Below are 16,890 nucleotides of genomic sequence, written 5' to 3'. Positions count from 1 at the left end.
AATAATGTAAAAGCACTAAAGTTGTGCATTTTGGGTGTTTTTTTGGGGTGTATTTAGACCTTTTTTATTTTATTTACTAATTTATTTACCTATATGAGCTTGAACTTGAAAATGTACTTTTTTTTTAATTTTCTTATGAATATTTTCTCAAATACTGAACCAATCCTCATAAATTATATACCGTTTTAAAACTTAAAGTCTCAAGAATCAAACTGTGCTGTCCATTAAAAAAAAAAAAAAAAAAAAAAAAGATTAAATTACAAGTATAAAAACTAGATGGCTGCAGATAGCTACTTATTCATCCCTGGTTGTCCATTCTTTAAGTGTAGACTGTCACATGCATGATAGCAATGAGACATGAAGTCCCAATGTCTGATCCAAGAGAGGAAGGCAAGCTAGAGTATGGAAGATTTTAGCTGCCCTGGAGAGAGGGAGAGAGCGAGACAGCCCAAGAACTCAATGACCTTCCCTCCCACATATTCTCTTACCTCGAGACAACACACCTGTGTGGACGTCTGTGTGTGAGAGAGTCCATGAGATCAAAGCTTATAGAAAGATCATGATCTAGAGTCTGTCAGTCCCTGGCACTATGAAGGCGACAAGTGGAAGTGTCAAGTTAGAGAATAGTTTATTGCAGTTCAGATTTCATCCTCTGAAGCGATATGATGTGTGGGAGGAGCTATTAATCAAGATTATTATCTTAGGACAAATCTTAGAAACAATTTTAGTTCACTTTAGAGTGCAATACTCACTGAAAAAAACACAAATATGAATTTTAACTTTGAATGTTTCTTTATAGTGGCACTTAATAGTCTCCAGGAAACATTCTGTAATACTAATTCAAGCGGCAATGTTAAGTGTCTTTTCCGATGGTGCTCATGAGGCCGTTTTGGGTGATTTAGCTGACTAAACAGGCCTAGTCCTAATTCACCATTCGTTTGCATTTTGTTAACTGTTAGCTTGCTGCCAATGTATTGTAAGTCGTAAAGCCCCATAAACACACACAGCGATAAACATGCTTATTCAGCCTCTCTGACACGAGCAAGGAGACTGTTGCCTGGCAACCGGAGGGGTTTATAGCAGGAGAGGCACTTATAGCCACACACACTCATCCATGCACATGTGTGCGGGTGTCTGTTGGTAGAGCAGAGAGGATGGGTGGGGAGAGACACACACTTGAACCAGGGAGATGAAAGCATGCTTTTTACTTAGATGAAAGAGATGAACTCTGAGGTTAGCCCAGGTACTATGGGTTTTCTGTTAACGCCCAACTGGTTTAGTTAAAGGAATGGTTCACCCAGAAATGACAATTATAACTTTCTTTCTACTGTGGACAGTAAATTGTGACTGGAATATGAAGTATGTAATGCAGCTATGTATGGCAAGCCACGAGGTACTTATGTCATAAAATGCAAAGCAGACTGGTACCTCTTCGCTTTCACAATGCACAAATCAATCTAACCACAAAAGGACCCACAAACAAACCGTACTCAGACCACCTCCATTCGATGATTTTCTTACCAATCATGACTCCGGCTAGGACCCAACTTTTTAAAAAACTGTCTCCAATATCAAGAGTCATCCCATCACCCAAGATACAGAGTCTAGGGCTAAATGAAAATTCAATGTCCAATACATCACATTCCACATAAAGTTCTGAACCCTCAACCAAAATTCTTGGATCTTTACACGTCCCCGTCTTCTGATTGGCACCAGCAACAGGTGGGTGTGTCTTTAAGACCCAACCTATACAATCTAGAGGGGGTCCAGTAGAATCGATGCAATATCATAAATTGCATCAGATGGACCCTTGCATCTCTAGATGTAGACTTGTTGCTTTTTAGAATCCTAGCCCACACTCCCTCCTCCAATACCAAGTTTAAATCTTTCTCCCATAATCTCTTGAGAGAATTTGAAGCTCCGTCCCCCAGACTCTGAATTAGCAGGGAGTAATACACTGATGCCTCATGACCTTTTCCAAAAGCAGTAATCACCACTTCCAGAGTATCTGCCACTTTAGGGGGGTGTATACTACTCCCAGAAATGGTACAGAGCAGGTGGCGCAGCTGTAAATACCTAAAGAACTGGGATCTAGGAATCTTAATATGTTGAACCAAATTTTCAAAAGATCTCAGCACTCCACTCTCATATAGGTCACTGAATGTAGTAACACTCCCCTTCCAATCTACTCTGACCAACAGAAAGGGGACTTATTAATTCACAATTTAGGGTTCAGCCATATGCTTGAGGCAACATTTAAATAAATGTCCCAATTAAACACTCTGGACAATTTTGTCCAAACCACGTGCAAATGCGAGATAACGGGGTGACTTAACTTCTCTGTTTAGTTTGATAGAAAGGCTTTGCAATGGCGAAACAGGGGCAAGGAATTCCTGTTCAATACGAAACCAGGGAGGGGCTCTCTCAGGTGGAAGTGACCAATGAGCCAAATGTCTGAGACCAAATGCATAATAATAAAACAAAATCTTGGGTAGGTCTAGCCCACCTTTATCAATCGGCCTATGTAACTTGTTCAAATGTAATCTAGGATGCTTACCGTTCCAAATAAATGACTTCGCTATGCTATCAAATTGCTTGAAATAAGAGAGGGGGACATCTACAGGGAGAGGTTGTAGCAAGTAGTTGAATTTTGGAATACAGTTCATTTTAATAACATTAACCTTCCCAATCATAGATAAATGTAATGAAGCCCACCTATTCACATCACTCGAAAACCTTTTTATTAAAGGGTCGAAATTAACTCTAACTAAATCACACAAATTAGCTGGGAATAGAATGCCCAAATACTTAATGCTCTGTTTGGGCCACTGGAAGGTGCCCGGCTGAAAAGCCGTTACTCTGAGCCAAAGCTTCGGATATAGACCAATTGAATCTGTATCCTGAGAACTTAGAAAAGGAATTAATAATCCTGTGGAGACAAGGCATAGATCTAATGGGGTCAGAGACGAATAATAAAATATCATCTGCATAAAGCAAACGCTTATGCACCACACCTCCCGCCATCACCCCTCCTCCTAATTTTTCGTGGCTGCTAATGGTTCCAGGGCAAGACAGAACAATAATGGGGAAAGAGGGCAACCATGCTGGGTGCCCCTATCCAGAGTAAAGTAATCTGAAATTAATCCATTTGTTTGTACCACCGCTACTGCGTGTCTATAAAGTAACTTAATCCATTCAATAAAAGAATTCCCGAACCTGAACATTTCCAGAATCTTAAAAAGATAATCCCATTCTACCATACCAAACACCTTTTCGGCATCAAGTGAGATGGCAGCGACCGGAGTCTGATCATTCGCCGCTGACCACATGATATTGATGAAATGCCTAATGTTATCAGAAGAGCTGTGGCCCGAATGAACCCCACCTGATCTGTATGTATAAGAGATGTCATAACTTTACTTAATCAGTTTTTATTTTTTTTTATTTTAATGTCTAGCTGGATCAGGGAAACTGGACGGTAACACTTACACTCACTTGGATCTTTGTCCTTTTTAAGAATCAGACTGATCCGGGCTTGTATCATGGTTGGCGGAAGCTTTCCATTCTTTAGTGATTCCATATAAACTTCTAACCAAAGTGGAGCCAGTTCTGTAGCATAAGATCTAAAAAATTCAGTGGCAAAACCATCTGGCCCCGAAGCCTTGCCTGTAGACAGGGCCTTAATTATCTCGTCAGAGTCAAGATAATTGTTTTGCTCAGTCGTCAGTTTAGGGAGATCTAATGGTTTCACAAACTTTCTAATATCTTCATCAGTATACGAAGACGTGGAACTATAAAGATCAAGATAGAATTCTTTAAAGGCATTATTAATATCAATGGCTGAGGTAAATATTTCACCACCAGCAGATTTCACTGAGGGAATGGTAGAAAAAGACTCTCTCTGCTTTATAAATCTAGCCAAAAGCTTCCCTGATTTGTCAACCGACTTAAAATATGCCCTAAATAACCAAAACTCCACCTTCCGTGACAAAATAGTATTATATCTGTATTTCAACCGGGGAAATTTTCTGAGGCCATCAGACGACATTCGGTGCTTCAGTTCTCTCTTTGTACGTTTAATATTCTCTTCCAAATCCATGAGTTCTCGTGCTTCGGATTTTTTGGTGAATGATGCATACTGTATGATCTGACCCTTAAGAACCGCCTTAAGTCATGCCCACAGAGGATACTGAGGACCAATTGGTCTCCATATAAACATTGATTTCAGCCTTTAACATTTGTTGGAAATCAGGATTTTGCAAAAGGGATACATTAAAGCAGCAACTATATTATGTCTTTTTCTCCATATGTGGCAACACCTCTAAACTCTCCAGGGTGTGATCTGAGACTAAGATGTTTCCAATTGAGCAATCAACAACAGATGATATGAGGAACTTAGATATAAAAATATTCTAGAATAAATCTTATAGACTGATAAAAAAAAAAGTATAGTCCCTATCAGATGGGTTCAAAAGTCTCCAAATATCTGTAAGACCAAGATTTTTACACATCATGTGAAGCGTCAGTGTTGCTCTAGGGGGCTTACACACTTTTGCTTCACTATGATCAAGGACTGAGTCCATCAAAAGATTAAAGTCTCCTCCCAATATTATATCATGAGGGGTGCCAGTGGCTTGCAACATCCCTTCAAGATCTATAAAAAAGCCCGGATCTTCAACGATTGGTGCGTAAATGTTAGTCAAAATCAACCTTTACCCCTGAATTTCTGCTAAAACAATAATGACTCTTCCTAAATTATCTTTAATCTGTTTGAGACATTTGAATTGTAAATGTTTACTTATCAATGTAATGACTCCCTTGCTCTTACTTGAGCCAGCACTAAAGAAAATGTGTCCACCCCATATCTTCCCAAATTTTTCAGCTTCCTGCAGGGGAAGATGCGTTTCTTGAAGAAACACTATATCAAATTTCTTACGTTTAAGAAGAGAAATAATTTTCCTTCTTTTTATGGGGTTCCCCAACCCATTCACATTCCACGTGGAGAGAGATAATCCACTCATATTAACATTTGACATTTTGACATCTTAGAAAAAATAGATTTGTGTCAAAAATAAATGGAAAGTGGAACCAGCACAAAAAACAAAACAAAACAAAAACATTCAGCTTCCTCTGGCAGTCAAACGAATGTTCAGTGAGCCAGCTGTTCATGAGTGCAGCAGATGACCCAATGTCTTACAAAAAATACTCCACAAAACAAACTTCAGCCAATAGGAGGCATAAGCACAAAGAACGAGCAGATTCATCCACAACTGTCCCGAAGGAGTGTTATTCCACAAAACAAACTCCAGCCGCTAGGCAGAACCAGCACAAAAAGAAACAAAACAGGTGCCCAGTTTCCTCAGATGGTCAAGTGTGTATTCAGCGAGACAAGCTCACATGGAGGCAATGTGAGAAACACACCATGACTTCCTCAGTCCATTGATCTTATGAAAACATTGCTTCTTGTGGGCATGTAAATATTTGTGGCCATCCTTAGTATCTATTCTCAATTTGGCCGGATACATCAGTGCAAAAGCGATCCTCTGTCAGTGCAGAGTTTCTTGAAGGAGAGTTACTACACAAAACAAACTCCAGCCACTAGGCGGAACCAACACAAAAAGAAACAAAATGGCGCCCAGCTTCCTCAGACAGTCAAGTGTTTGTACAGCGAGACAAGCTCACTTGGGGGCCACATGAGAAACATCAAATGCTTACTCACCCCATTGTCTCTATGAAAGACAATGCTTGCTGTGGGCATGAAAATATAGTGTCTATTCTCAGTTTGGCCAGAAACATCAGTGCAGAAGTGATCTTCCGTTGATGTAAGAGTTTCTTGCATTCCTTGAATTGATCACATTTATCTCTTGTCGAATTCGCAAAGTCTGGAAACAAGAAAATGCTGTGGTTCTTCCAAGAAAGCTTTCCTTTACTCCTTGCCTCACGTAACACAAGATCTTTATCAGATGATCTCAGAAATTTGACCCAAATTGATAGGGGCCTGACTCCCTCATCGGATCTCCAAGCCAGGACCCTGTGAGCTCGCTCGATTTCCTGCTTATGGCCTGTTATGTCGAGCAGACCTGGGAAGAGCTCATCTAGGAGCTTCACCATATCTCGGCCCTCCAAAATAGTTTCGCCGATTATGATTTTCAAGGGATTCCAGTTTTTCCCAAACGCATTGCAAATCTGCTTTGGTCGCTAGCGGATTAGCAGCTAATTCACTCTCCAATGACTCCAGATAATCGATCCATCTCTCGACACCCCCGATTCTTGTAACTAACACATGCTCACCAGTTGCCGCTGAATTTCTCCCGCAGCACCGTCCAAACCGTGTCCCTGGTCTGTGGCCCTGTCTGAGGTATCAGCTTGAGCATGTAAGTGTCTTTTAATATCTCCAGAGCCCGAGGATTTTTAATGCTTTGCCATCTTGACTTCATAGAACAGTTATGTAGCAGGGTGTATCGAATCTCACCAGTTTATGACATAAAAATAATTAAAAACTAGCAAAGTGCGCAGAGCTCGTCGCTCACACATCCGACCCCTGCATGGCGCATGCTACTCTCCAGAAAAGCTTATACTTAAATAAAACGCAACTGAAAAATCAACAAAGTCTCCTGAGCTATGAAAGAGCAACCTTTGAGCAAAACAATGTTCCTCTGGGAAGTAGGAATGGCATATTAAATAACACATTAAACTCTAGTCACACAAACAGCAAGTAAGTATAACAATATAAAAAGGAAACATACATTTAAAGTCTTGATTAAAAAAGATTAAAGTCTTTGAGTTTGTTTTTTACTTTAAATCTGAAAACTCAATTGGTGTTGATACTCTTATCTCTTTTTCTCTCATTCTCTCTTAATCTCTCGGAGCCTTGGGCTCTAATTATCTGTTAAGCAGACTCTTTGTTACATTGAAATGAAGGAAAAGAAAATGGGGGCAACTTGGGTTAGACAACTGAAGAGATCCTCAGATAACCGAGAATAGAATTTCACCTGTCTATGCTGCATGGCAGCACAAAGGAGATTGCTCTAGATGAAGACAGAACCGCTTTATTGCCTTTTAGATCACATATGGGTGGCTGTCATATTTTGTGTCAGTGGTCTTTTTTTTAATTTTTTTTATCAACATCAAGATTTTAGGTTAAAATTGAATGTATGTATTGGGAAAGTGTATGTCTTTGGTCCTGTAACAGGCCACCATCACCTCCTTTTCTTTAAAAAGAGCAAAAATCAAGGTTACAGTGAGGCACTAACAATGGAAGTGAATGTAGCCAATTTTTGGAGGGTTTAAAGACAGAAATTTTGAGCTTATAATTTTATAAAAGTGCTTATATTAATTCTTATGATAAAACTTGTGAACTATTTGATCTGTAAATTTGATTGAATTAGTAATTTTTACAGTTGTTTAAGGGTTTACGACACTGTCATGGCAACGGAGTTGTAAAATTGGATATAACTTTACACAGAAAAGGTTAGTAAGCGATTTTATCACTCTAAAATCATGTTAACACTCATATTGTTTACATCTTATGACTATACTTTTGAAACAGTGAGTATTTTAAGGTTTATGGATTGGCCCCATTCACTTTCTTTGAAAATGCCTCACTTTAAACCAGATTTTTTTCATTTCTTTTTTTAAATAAAAGGAGGGACAAATCGAAATAACATTTTGTGATAAACAACATTATGCCACTAATGCTGTTGATTGAGCTTAATTGTATTGAACCTGAAATATAAGTACAAATATTCCATGTAGTCTATCAAGTCATATGATGTCATAAAAGCTGTATGCATAACAATTATAAAAACAAAATAATAGCAAAATGCTGTTTAAAACGGTATTAGATGGAGTTTACTGCAGGAAATATTAACTTTCCCAAAATACTTAATGTCAACCTTTGCTTTGTTTTTGCCTTTGCAATAGCTCTCACATATAGAGCTCAAAAACATTAAGGCATAATAAAAAATATAGGGCATTAAGAATTAATCAATTATGCAGATTCTTAGTTTTGTGATTGATATTCAGACTCCAAAGGCATCTTCACCTCCAGGACCATTTACATCCCTTGAGCTGTGTGTATGTGGGTAGGCTTTGTGCATGCATTGATTCTCTGAAACATACTGTATTTGTGACCTTCACAACCCTCATTCTATGCTGGAAGCAGCGGGGGTGTCAGTCATGCTTTGCTGGGAGAGATGTCTGAGGGCCGGAGGCAGGTTTAAAATAAGCCACACCCCTCCGACCTGTGACAGTGCACAGGGAAATCAGACACGGTGACCTATGATCTTACGACCCAGTGACCTCCCAAACTCCCCTACCTGCTCCAATAGGCTATTCCTTTGTGTGTCTGCCTGTGTGAGAGAGAAAATAGAATGTGTGTTTCTCACAGCAAAGATTATTGTGATTGACAATATGTCAGTGTAATCTCTGTTGCTAATGAAAGCTTGTTTTACAAGCCCACACTGAGTAATCCATGTGTGTAACTAATACCCATGCACACACACACACACACACACACACACACACACAAAGTATTGCATATTTGTATCTAGCTTTGTTTTTTAAAATGCACAAATCATACTAAAGTCTTACTGCATTTAGAGCAGGATTTTTAAAAATTCTTTATGAAAATGTGTGTGATGCTTGCCTGTGCAAAACTCGCTGCATCGAGGGCATTGATATGTCATTGCTAAGGTGTTCTTAGTGGATTTTAGCACTTTGCTGTTGTTATGGTGTTGCTAGGTGCTTATGTTCTGGGTGGTTGCTTACTGGCTCATGTCAGAAAAGCTTGTCTCTTTGATATGCTGGTCCATAGATATAGCTTTGGTCCCTCCTTTAATGTAAGTCTAAGGGATTCTTGCACTGGTTTTATCTTCTCTTTGGCGAAAACTGCAAGGAACGCTGTACAGAAGCGTTGTTGGTTTTGGTTTTGGTTTAGATCTGTTTTTATCTGTTTCTTTACTCACAGTGGTGCGTTTGTGTGCTTATCCTAGATGTCTCAACCACATGGAGAACGTGAGATTACGTCCGTATCATGGCAACGGTAATACGTCACACGAGAGACCGCTTGAACTCCACCCTCTTGTGAAGCTTACTGAAAGCGATGATTTACCTGACCACATGTGATCGGAGTTAAAAAATACATAAATATTGATCTTTTTTGCACCAAAATCAATCGTATCACTTTAGAAGACATTCACTTAACAGCTGGAGTCGTATCGATGACCTTTATGCTGACTGTCTGTGATTTTTGGAGCTTCAAAAGAGAAATCTCCATTCACTTGCATTTTAAGGACCTACTGAGCTAAGATATTTTTCTAATTTTCTTCAAATGTGTTCGGGTGAAAAAGAAAGTCATACACATGGGATATCATGAAGGTGAGTAAATAATTAGAGAATTTTCATTTTTGGTTGAACTATCACTTTAAGGCTCTGATACACTCATGGCAAAGTTCAACTTTGTTCTTCACTCAAAGGAAGAAATAAGATAAGAACTGAGCAGCAGTATACTGGTTGCAAACATTCAGAAACCGCCAACGCTCCTTGAGGCCGGTGATTAGAGGAGCATTTAAATGTGAGACACACACTCTCCTGTCATCAGAGGAACGTTAATCAATGTGACAATAAAATGTGTTATGATTTTCTACATGCCTCATTCTATGAATTGAGTCCACATGAGATCAGTAAAATAAGTTGTTTTGACCACTTGATGATTTCAAGTCAATTATATGCAGTAGATAATGTGTGATTTGTCATGTTTACATTCTGCATTCATGGTGCTAATGGTAATGCTAACACACTATTCGTGGCCATAATATGCAGTGGTTACCATCTGTTATTGTATTTTATAGACTAATCACTTTATTGATGAGTGTGTCTAGAAAAAAATCAGATGACATGGTCTTGGTAAATGTCTCTTCGTGATCTTACAGATATATAGTGCATCTCAACTCGCTCCTTAGGGTGTTCATCCACTGAACATTGGGACACTTGTGACTCAATTACCTACAGCACGATTATGAAGTCGGGCATTTAAACGCAGCTGGTTTTAATCAACAACATCGCAATATAAATTATACTGTCGTGCATTTCCTTGGTAGATATTAAAATGGTCATCTTTATTATGAAAGATAAATTACATAAATGATTAAATAAAAAGACAAAGAAGTGCAGTTGTAATCTTCATCTAAAAACGATTTCCCTTTAGAGGAAAGAATACAAACAATGTCTCTTTTTTTAAGAGAAAATAAGGGTTTGACTTCATATTTTAACATTTGTGCTCATCTTCTATTGACTTCTAAGACTTAAGAAATTTTGATGACATTTCCGGTAAGAGAGCATATTGAGCAATGATGCTCCCTGGTTTTTATGGTGCATTGTAGATATATTTAGGGAGCGAACATTTCAATGCACTGGAACGATTTTGCGAATGGGAGGCCCCTAGAAATGGTCTCCCTTGTCAGTGCCCTGACTACTGAACTATGGAGCTGATTGAGACACGCATAGTTAAATTCGGCAACCAGCTCGGCAACTCTGCACTCTAGTGTGTTCATGCTGACTAATCTTGACAGAGTGATGAAATTAACCGTAAAAAGACGTTAGCCTCAAAGTAGGTGATGCACGGGGTCACACCCACCAATGATGTGGACCAATGGCAGTAAGAAGGTTTTTAACCACTAGCACAAATTTTCCTGAAAGTTTTCAAAATGACATCACACTCTTTCATTTTTTCTTTGATTTCACTAGAAGTATATAGGGGCCTTTAGGGTTAGTTGGGGTTAGAGGTTTGGGGTTAGAGGTTAGGCAAAAGCAAAGCGAGGTCCATTGAAATGATTTATTGAGTCTGGTGTGAAAGAACTTGAATAGACTGCAAAAGCCAAGGTCTGAATGCTTTTGAGCTTCTTTTGGATAAATGCAATGCCTACTGTGAGCTGTGTCCCATTGCCCAAAATGAGTGCCTGACATCCCTGATGCTCATGTGTCTGATTGGGAGCAAATCCCTGCATCATGTTGCAACATCCAGTAGAAACCAGAAGAGTGGAAGCTGTAATAACCGTAAACGGAGTGCTTTAATCAAAGTTGATTTGTCTTCACTGGAATTACAGGAATAGTCAAACCCGAAAGGGAGTGTCCACGTACTTTTGGCCATATACTGTATGTTCTCCTGCATTCTAACATCATTATAATGTCTGTTATGAATAAGTTAAAGAGTTGAATTCAAATAATCTCCCTTCAGAATGACAAACTAGGGCAAGAAATTCTGCAAACTAGAGTTTGAGAGTTAAATAAATTTGAATGTACACCCTCCAAACTGCCCGCTATGATGGGGAGAATGTACTCACAGTCTGTGTGTGTTTGAGAGTGAATGCATGCTGAGACACATTAGTGGCAGTAAAAAACGTAATTAACTGAATCTGCTGCTTTTCCATCTGTGCTCGAAGATTTTCTCCCTTTATTAGCTCACTCTGTCATTTCTCTCATCTTCTCCTCATGCATCATCAGTGGATAACATTTTTTTAAAAATCTAAAATTCGATGACATAATCGAATATGGCCCAGGGCCATGAAGTTCGACAACTCTAAAATCCCCTGAGGGCATGAAGAGTAGACTAATGACCCTTTTCTGGAGCTGTTGCATTTATGTATATGTTGTACTTCTGGAGAGAGTCCATTATTTAATTGGGAACTGAAATACTGGGACTTCTTGGTTTGAAAGTGTGGAGTTTCAGTTGAGCGACAGCTCTGTAGAATGAATTGGACAGGGTCCTCGGCCCAGGGGACTGGAGCTCTTTTTTGATGGGTGTATGCAGCAACGCCCCTTTTTGATGACTAGACACTCCCTCCAGCTCCCAGAAGATTTTGCAGGGGGGGGTCAAAAGACACACAGTCCACTGCCTCCCCTCTGTTTCTTACTCCTTTTCTCTCTTTCCTCCTCATCCCTGTCTCCCAGGGGATATATGGTTGGTTAGGCTCTCAATTGAGTGAGTTATTTTAAGCAAAACAGCCAAGAAGCAGCAATATTCTGAGTACAAGACAGGTGCAACTAATGCTGAAATCAACCGAGATGTGTAATAAATGTGTGATTTGTGAAAGTGTGCACCCACGCAAAAGACATTTCTTTGATCCTAGGTAAAAACATACACACCATAATAAGGTTTGTATGCTAAGCATAGTAAAGAAATATCCATTGCGAAGGAATAATGTAATTTGTGGTGTGGTTCTGTGTAGTTAGTGTAGTTGTTTGTGGTTTCAGAGTGTGTTTAGACTGTAATGGGTTTTTTAAATGAAAATGACTCTAATGAATATAATTCTTGGCTGTGAACAAGGGTCTCTTTGAAGTTAACAGAGTCTGGCCTGTGTCTTGATGGGTATAAAGGCCCAGCAGAGATGTTGAGACTGAGCAAACACACACCCACCCACCCTCCCACAAACATTGATCCTTCAATACATATTCATGCTTGACCACAAGTGACAAAAAATAGGCAGATAATGAGGGCCACTGGGATGTCTCCATACCCCAAGAGGCCCCAAACTCTCTCTCTGTCTCTCTCTCCCACATACTAGACAGTGGTATTAAAATTTGCCACTGGACTCAGTGTCATTGACCTCTAAAGGTTTTCCTGCACACACACACACACACACACACACACACACACACACACACAAAACACATCACTCTGGATTTAAATGACATTGAGTCCTATTATTGGTTATTCTGGGATGACAGAGTTGTTTTTAATTGTATTCATATGTTTTTACATTATTTTGTAAATTTTTTATATTTTTGTTTTAATGAAGATTTCAACTAAAGTTCGGGAGGAGTAGGTTCATCTAAGCATATCAATCATAATGCAAGGGTATAGCGGAGACCAGGGCTAATTGTCACACTTTTTACTTTACTTTTTACAAGTTGACCTTTTATGATAACATGTCCTAATAGCGGATCCCACCAAAACAATATCTACCTCTCTCTTTAAACCTACACCTGCATTTACTTTTCAGCTAAATGTAAAAATAAATCAATTACTAAGCACAAAATTATTAATTAAACAACAAAAATTAAGTAATGTACAAAAATATCAAAACATTGTTTTTGCCAAAAATATCGCAGTAAATAAATTGTATACATTTATGACATTTAAAACACGTGACAACCTGCCCCTGTAAAAGTGTGACAACATGCCCTGACCTGACCTTCATGAAAAAAAAAAAACTCTGTCCTAAGAACATGTTTAAACCTTTAAGTAAAAATCGGCCTTCATAATGTAGTTGACCTACACCTTAACGTATGTCAGCGTGGTTTGATTATGTTTGCTTATTTACCGAAGAGCTATAACAAAAATATGATGGTAGTGAACATGTATTTTGGAGGGTAGCGACATTCAGGGGTTTGAAACTAACATGTAGTCAAACCTTTGACTTACATCTTATTGTTGCTGAGATAAAGCCCTTGTGACTACTTCCCGTGTGACAACTAGCCCCGGTCTCCCCTATAAATGTTTGTTTACCCTCACCCCTGTGACAATTCTTCCAGCATCAAGACATGGGATTAAGACATGTTGCAGGCCAGATTTAAACCTGGATTATCCACATAAGCACCCAGGCCGAGTGTGTCTAGAGTATGTGCGTAAACCACTGCATCACAGCTCCAAGAAAACTCATTTGAATTTATGACAGTATGCCTTCAAATATTTTCATTGCTCTGTGTATTGCAAGCTTAACTGGCTTAAAGGGTTTTATCTGATAGCTTTCATGTATTTGAATATTTCTCATATTTGATATCTTAAATGGCCATGAAATTATGGGTATGTCTGTGTGTGTTTCTGTTTTTCATAGCAAATGCATAAATAGGTTCTCTAAGGCATTCTACTATATGTCAAATGTTTGGAATTCTTTGTATGGGTAGAAGTGTTTGTGTCTGTGTGTGCTGAGTTTCTTGTCTTTGGCAACTCTCCTTGCCATGTCCTCTGAGTTTGCCAAACTCGATGATAATAAAAACACAATAAAGTGATATATGAATGATGATGGGCAACCTCAATCCCATATTCACTCAGAAACACACACATTCATATCCACTCCACCACTCCAACACAGATTAAGGAGGGATTAAGCCAATTTGCATATGAATTGTTTTATCAAATATGTCTTCAAAGGATTAATGAGGTGGAGTTTGGGTGCAGTAGAGTGTATATGTTTCCATTTATTTGCATCCTGTAAAACAATCACCCACCTCTCCCTTGTCAACAGAAGAAGAGAATGTGGGAAAAAATGTCTTCCTATTTCTTCTCCCATTCTTTCAGTGTGTTGTTTGTCTTCTTTACCTAATGTTTCTTTCTGCTATTCCTCTATGCTTTTATTCTACTCATTCTGTAGATTTGGCAGTTTTTATAGATTAAACCTAATGAGAGCAATGAGTATTTTTCTTTTACTGTAATTGACATATGTTGATTAAAACAGCAAACATATTTCTTTTGAAACCTTTTGATACATCAATACAAGATACAGTTCCATCATCAGTCTGCAATAATATTCAGGAGTCACAGAAATAAATTCAACAAAATGTAAGTATGCTTTTATTAGCAAAAAGAGTACACAGTTACATCTTTTTAGAAAATGTACATGATATAAATTAGTTTTATCTGTGCAAATTTTGGTTCAGAATTGTCCAAACCAACAAACAAACAAGTAAAATGAGTATTAAATGGTCTCTTGTCAGCTTTTTGTTGTATCAAGGTCTTTCTAGAGACCACGTACTGTATATGTTCATGTATGCCTGAATGCGAGTAGGATGTCACTTCTGTGGCTTCATAAGTTAGCCTGCTAACGTCAGACCTTGAACTTGTCAGGAGACAATAATGGGCAATGATGACAATAATCAGACCAGTTTTAATTCTTTCATCAACTCTATAGACCAGTTCTGACGTATTTATTCTTTTTTCTTTGTCCATAGGTCTTCTGTTTATATACATGTTTGCACGCATAGGGAAAGGGGGTACAGAGTGCATGTTTAGACATGTTTCTCCCTTGGATTGTCTCTCTCTCTCTCTCTCCATCTTTTTCATATCACAGAAAAAGACTAATTTTCTTACACTCTGATCCTCTCAAAGACGCAAAATCTTTTTTTCTTTACAACATTTTTTCTTTGTTCTCTCAGCACAGGTGGGAGAGGGGCCTGCAAGGACATGACTCCCTTTTTATGTGGGTAACCTCACTCAAAACACAGAGATACAACTGCACACTATTTGTGAGTTTTTGTTGTTCAAACTCTTTCTTTGGTCTTCTGTAGATGGAGCTCTTCATGCCCTTTGGAGATAAAAGCTTTCAATGTGGTAGAATCCATGCACCCACTTGTTTTGTGACAGGATAGCTAATCATCCATCATTTAGTGAAACCTAACAGATTTCAACCTTTATATATGTAATAAAATGTATAGTTCGAGATGTGGTTTAAATTAAATTCGTTGGTTCAGAAAAATTACTTCATAAAACATGACAAAACTGACAGAATTGGGATGCATGCATACATACATACATACAGTATATACTATATATACTGTATGTTAATGGACAAATTAAAAAAAGTTTTACGTTTTTTTAAAGGAATTTTTAAAAGTCCACAGTGCCAAAAGTGCCCATAGTTGATGAGAAACAAACAAACAAACAAACAAATAAATAAAACATAATTTGGGTAGGTTTTGTTACAGAAGCCTCCAAACTGGCAAGAAAGCTTCATAACACTTATCCTCAAAATATGTCTTTCCTCTCTCCCCTCTATTTCTCTCTCAATTTCTTCTTCATTCATTCGCTCACAGCTGCATATTTACTAAGATGTTCTTTTTCTGTTAAACGAGTATTCAGCAACAGCTCCATCACATACATCCCCCAATAACAGATTAAAATTCATAACTTTCTCCATGCAAATTTGCTGCAGCCACTTATCAATCCAATTTCAGCCAATTAGTCCGCTTCTCATTAATCTGACTTCAAGGCAGCGAAGGGAGTGCTAAGAGGAATATTAAATTTGATACAAGAAATGCACAGATCTGACTGAGCAATGAGAATGTGTCAGAATAATATGGGTTATGAATAGGAACGTTAATTAATACTTAATAAGTGACAGAAGAGAAGAGGTCTTTTCTGTAAACTATATACTTCTTTTAAAACTGCAGAATGCTGTATAAGTTTACATTTAAAACATGACAACTTATTGGGTTTATATTTCAATTTAATGCACTGTAATGATACACATCATTGAAGGTTTTGACATTTTACAGTAATATAATAAATGTGAGTTGAGGAACTACCTCAAGCAACATCCAAAACTGATATCATTTTTTATTTTGACTTTAAAAGCCAGCTAAATATAGACTTAATTTGTATCTTGTCATTTCTAAACACACCAACTGAAGTGGAACATCAAAAGCACTACACATTAAATTTGGTCAAATTTCAATTGCATCGAAAACAAAACATCAAATTAAAAATGACTATGTAGGCCTATCTAATCTATTATAGTACAATTAGCCTACTATTATTACTAATATCTTACTAAACATTAGACAACTTATAACATATGCTATTTAAAATATATGGTGTCTCTAAACATCATGTCTTTCTGAATATTTTCCAAAGAACTGCACAGTAAAAATAATGAAAATTAAGTTTTTTTTTAAATACAGATAGCTTTCACTCTCTTAATTCATCTTTGTTGTAACTGCCCTGTTTTTAACGGGTCTCTCCCTGGAGTTTTGCTTGACTGTGGCTCCATCTAGTGGAGAAGAGTTAACCTGGCTCATTTCAGAGGTCTAAGCATTTGAAGTACCATGGGATAATACCAACATGATCACACAGGTAATCCACATGCCCCTTCTGAATGTACCTTGGAATCGACC

This window comes from Myxocyprinus asiaticus, chromosome 30 (genome assembly GCF_019703515.2).
Source record: "Myxocyprinus asiaticus isolate MX2 ecotype Aquarium Trade chromosome 30, UBuf_Myxa_2, whole genome shotgun sequence".
Lineage (NCBI taxonomy): Eukaryota > Metazoa > Chordata > Actinopteri > Cypriniformes > Catostomidae > Myxocyprinus > Myxocyprinus asiaticus.
Note: the sequence above shows the minus strand (reverse complement) of the source record.